At 35.0% G+C, this 5,725-nt stretch overlaps 1 long non-coding RNA gene across 1 annotated transcript; it reads left to right on the forward strand.

Moving 5' to 3' along the window:
* Positions 1–219: 219 nt before the first annotated feature.
* LOC143081996 (uncharacterized) lies at positions 220–2,375 on the forward strand. The gene is made up of 2 exons (XR_012980206.1): positions 220–1,585; positions 1,994–2,375. It is a non-coding gene; the product is annotated as an uncharacterized LOC143081996 (long non-coding RNA).
* The last annotated feature ends 3,350 nt before the right edge of the window (positions 2,376–5,725 follow it).

The raw sequence follows: 5,725 nt of genomic DNA on the forward strand, positions 1-5,725 counted from the left end.
GATTACGTTACCATAGTGTTATATTATACACAGCCCTAAAAACTTTTTATTGATGTGTATTTTGCATTATAAGCAGTCAACCTGATTACAAACTATCGTTATTTGAATTCCGTGTGGAAAGAGGTCGCGTCAGTTTCGAGTGTTATCTGCCATCTAAAGATATTTTAAAATTATTTCAGTCGTTGATATTACAACTTAAAGTCGACTGAACATGAAATATGTTGCAAATTTTACAATTTAAAGCATATTTCTGTACGTGAAGCTGTATGACTTATAGTTATTTCGCACCCCAAGGGTGACTGGGGTATAGAAATATGGTCACTTGGTCTTCTCCCGACCGGCAGTAAAACGCTTGTCAAAGTGGGGCGTCCGTTTGGCTGTGCGGGATGTATCAAGTTCGCAGTCACGTCCGGTCAGAAGGGGGACGTTAAATCCGATGCCTCGTGTAAAGAGAGTGCCACGCTCTTTGCACGTTAAGAACCCTTGCAACAACTCTTTGAGGGGTCCGTAGGTGGCCTGTTGCAAGGCAAAATTTCTGTCCCTATCCAATATACCCTCATTTTCCAGTGGCAGTCCAAATTTACCCGACCATCATCCCAGATGGCCTCTATTGTATCAACCTACCTATTGTATTTATTGTGAACTTGTTCTCGTCCTGAATATGCATGAAATATTTGCCACTGGACGTTAAGCAACCAACAATCAATCAATCAATTTAGTTATTTCGGTCTTAGAAAAGTGTGAAGTTATCGTTCCTGAATAGTTTGAACCGTTGTAGCCTATCTGGGTCTCACTAATTAGAGACAAGAAGCATAAAGAAGATTATTTAGCGACAATACATAAATAAAAAAATATCATTGAAACAACTTATTCCCAATAGTTATTGAAAAAAAATATGCATTATGTTTTATTAAAGGGGCGGTTATAAAACAGTTTTTACATTATATTGATAGATAAAAAATTAAATTATTATAAAGAAGAAAGGGATTGTCTAGTTTTTATTGAATATTAAGAATATGATTTATGACGTAAAAATTAGAAATCAAAACAAAAATTTTCCAACTCACTTTTAAAGAATGTATTGAATCAAAACCATACAATTTCATTTCCTTTCTAACCGTGAAATTCGTCGTTCTTGATAGGAACACCATTAATAGGTGTGGCTTCACTCTATCACACCAAATAAGAGTAGCCTCGTGAGAGATAACGATTCGCGCGTTCCTTGTTTTTTATTGTCGTTTCGTCACTAAATCATTCTTCTTGTCGCTTTTTGTCACTAAAATTCTTCTTGTCTCTAATTAGTGAGACCGGCGGGTTCCGTCCTTATTAACTTCCGTGTCTGCACTTCAAAACAACCACATTTCCAATTAAGACAATTAACGATGCCTAGTCCTTGATGTTGTGTACCTGAGTGTCATTTAAGAGGAGGAAAGGCATTTCCAAATGACTTAATAAGATGGAAAAGTTGGATCAACGCAATGGCTCATACGTAGATTGTCATGATGAAATCGGGGTCCATCTCAATCAGCTGTTGTTCGCAAGGCACATTTTGCCGATTACGACTACATGCAGGAAACTATTCATGGTAAAACTTTAATTTCTTTAAGAAATAGATACTGTTATTTATATAATCGCCATGTAATTAAACCAAAGTCTGTTTGCAACCGCAATTATCGTTAAAGAATTAAAAAGGGGGGGGGTAAATTCAAGACGTCATAATTTTTGGGATTACGATTCAATGTGATTTGTTTGAGATTGTTTGGTGAATGCTACAACAATAAGGTTTTCCTACAAGAGGTATATCATACTCAGAATTATTTTAGCAGTAATTATTAGTAAGATATTAGAAAAATATCAATGACAATGTAATCAGGAACAATACAATGACATGAATGATGCTCTCTTCTATATTATAGTTATTTAGGTATGTGTGTTGCATAAGTCTTTCACAAGTTTTAAAAAAAACATGTTATATATATAAAACTTTTTTCAGGGCACAAACTTAACTTATGTCCACTGCCATTCCCAGCCTATTTGCATGCACCATTTGCAAGCAAGAGACTGAATGATTTCCAAAAATAAAAATCAGGACAGTGTCCCGTTAAACCAAAAGAACTAAACTGGATGAATATTGTAGGAGAACTCTAGAGGAAAGTTTCGATTTGTGAAAATGGTTTTCCCGAAAAGTCATTCATCCTGCAGAAAGATTTATGACTGCCCACCACTAACTGACAAGCTAATGTTGAGCTTCACAGATGAAATTACACAAACACCATAAATGCCTGTGTTGCAGCACATATTTCGCAAATCATGACACAACCGTGCATATTTTTTTATACCTTTTTATTTTTATATAAATAAATTTATATTGTGTATTTTTAGAACTTTTATTAAGTGCATACGAAATGGGTATAAGCAGTTTCAGGTACTACTGTACCAGGGCCGTAACTACCTATGAGGCAGGGGAGGCAACTGCCTCCCCTGAATTTTCTACACCAAATTTGTTTTGAAGTAATAAAATGAAATATAGACAATATGTACACGAAGAACTTGAATTTATATTATAAACAACAAAAGTTTACAGTTTTAACAGTGTTATCATGATACGTGATATATCTGTCATTTTCCGGATTTTTGATCGAAAGTGAACCGTTTCAGTATACTTTTTTTTTCATGTTGCCGTCCGTCTGTTATTCAGTATTCGTACGAGAACACATATGAAACTTTGCTTTCGACAACTTTGAATAAAACTTAACTATTCACATTTGTTTAGGGGCTCCATTAAGCAGAGGAAGTTCCCTTTGTATTTTGAATCTTTTATGATATCGGAAATTCGTTACCGGCTGAATCAGCTGTTGGGTCATTTTTTTAACGTCTCCCTGCCGATCGTACGAGAACATTATGGTCAATGTCTTAGTAGTTAAACACTCCCATTCGTTGAAACAGATATTTTCTGAAATAAGTATATACTAGTTTTGAAAGTCCCTGGTTGTAGTTATATACATGTCTATTCAGCTTTCAACCATATTGCAATTCCAGGTCCTCGACAAAAAAAATATCTTGCTTTCTATGATCTTGCTTTATATGTTTTTTTAACTTACCAGTTTGATTTCTAACAAAAATATCTTTAAATACAGATAACAATTGTTTGCATAAAAATTGTTTCCAGGGTCCAGCAATACTGATGTTTCTTTAAGTAAGGAAATCGAAGGAAAACGGGTGATTTTTAGCCATATTGAGAACAAAATCTGCAGTCACAATGTAGTTAATGTTAATAATTATAGGTCAAAGTACGGCCTGCAAGACGGAGCCTTGGCTCACCCCGAACAGCAGTTTGTTTTTGCATAAAAATTGTTTCGATGTTCAAGCAATACTGATGTTTCTTAAACATGGTAAAACGAAGGAAAACGGGTAATTTTTAGCCATTTAACTGCGAGAAAAAAATCGGCGGGGATGAGCTCCCAACCCCCTCTCTTTGGGGCCTCAATCGGTGGCCCCCAAACCCCTGCCTCCCCTGAATTCGAACCCTAGTTACGGCCCTGTGTACAATCTCCAACAAAGAGATAAACTCATATCGTAAAGAGAATTTCATAGATTTACATCATGGCGGGATACAGAAAATATACTGTAAACAGTAGACTATAAATATAGGTGAACTAGGTACAAGAGAACTTTAAATCTTAAAAACACTACAAACCACCTCTGTACTATGGGAGATAATGATATAACCGGACTAGAAATACACACAACCTGTAATTACCTGCCTTTACAGCGCTTTCGCGCTTTGATTTTCTGAATCTTACTGATGAATAACCATTATTTGTAGGCATTCAGTTTTTACTCATTTACACTGTCAAAAGAAGTCAGGGGCAAGATACATGGTTCTGTAACACCCTATTTCAAATATGTAAATATGATAATGATGAATGGAAGGACAAGTAATTTTCTTACGACCTTAAAATTTTTAGGGGTTCGTATAATGCAAGAGGTTGTCGTCGTCTGCTTCGTCCAAAGACACATTTGGTTTCCAGACAATAATGGTTTACTTTTTTTGAATTGTTATTTGGATGGAGAGTTGTCTCATTGGCACTCACACCACATCTTCCTATATCTAATAGCTTTAGTTAATGTAAATGGATCTCTATAAAATTTTACAAGAAGGTTCATTCCACAAAGTGAAGGTTGGGATTGATTTTGGGGGTCATGGTACCAACGGTGAAGGAATTAGAGGAAAAACAAGCATTTTACTTATTTTCGGACAATGACTATATATGGATCTCCCTGAAATTGTACTACAAGGTTCCATATCACAAAGGAACGGCTGGGATTGAGTATGGGAGTAATTGCTCCGATCATGCAGGATTAGGGGAAAACCAAAAAGGACAAAAAGCAAGTGTATGTACTTTCTAAAATTGTTCTACAAGGTTCCATACCACAAAGGAAAGGTTGGGATTGAGTTTGGGGGTAGTTCAAGTCGAGAAAAAGAGGACACATGATTGTGGTAGCGGCAATAATATCAGCTTGTACTTTGTATGAAGGAAACTGAAATACTTGATTTGATCCATACTAGGCACAGAAAAGTGAACATATCAGGCCATGATGTCAGTTTAATAGGATTGCAAGCCAATTCATACTTACCAATATTGCAAAATGCCCTCGTGCTGCCTATGGGAATTTTGCGTGCAAGATGGATGTTAAAGTCCTACAAAACCTTTAAAGGAGCCTTCAAATATATTTTTATGTTGTATATTTGCTTCTGCATACTTTTACAATGCTATACCAATGGTAAAATTGGATGTTTTGTTTTAAATTGTGAAATTGATATTTCAAAATTTCCAAATGGAAGCATCCATGGAGGAAATCTCCCGCAAATATTGACAGTTGGCATATATACAAATTAGTTTTGTCCATACCTCTTAATATTGCAAAGCTGGAAGAGAAGAAGTTATTTCCACATTTATAAAAAAAAATTCTGAGCGTTTCTTATAACATTGTATAAGCAAACTTCAAATACACAGTGATATAGATGCATTTCATGCATTCTCAGTTTACACACGAATTGTGTTTCAATTCTAAATTTCTTAAGATTGAGGGCCCTCATGGGGTTTTTGATTATGTGATTACTTGGCCGTTTTTTTAATGATTATTTGATTATTAAGCCAAATATTTCATGATTATTTGATTACCTAGGACTGTATTTTTAGTTTATGATTATTTGATTACTAAAGATAAGCAAATATTTAATGATTATGTGATTATATTGGCAAAAAAATGGTGATTATGTGATTACTAGGACCCCCCATGAGGGGCCTCAAGATTGTCTAAGCTTTCTTTTCATTGTTAGATCTCTTTCAATACGTTTTGTCAATAAGAGCCAACAGATGTGGAATTAGTACAAACTAATAACTTTAAAAACATTTACAACTATATTAGCATTACGATCGTTGTCACTAGAGTTTATAGCGCTTAACCTTCCGGGACACAAAATGCTGGGTTGGTTTGATTACTTAATCACAAGATTCGCAGGTTGTATTAGTAGAATGACTGTCCTTTTTTCTTTAAGTAATGGTCTTTCCTGTTGTTTTCTTCTAATACTAGTATTTTTGTCTATTAATCTAAATATCATAATATTCAACGAGTCAACACAATTATGGCAAACATGAACAGTTATTAAAATTGGAGAGGTTGACCCAATAATTCAGGTTTAACATCAGTCTGACCAAAA

This window comes from Mytilus galloprovincialis, chromosome 7 (genome assembly GCF_965363235.1).
Source record: "Mytilus galloprovincialis chromosome 7, xbMytGall1.hap1.1, whole genome shotgun sequence".
NCBI classification, from domain to species: Eukaryota; Metazoa; Mollusca; class Bivalvia; order Mytilida; family Mytilidae; genus Mytilus; species Mytilus galloprovincialis.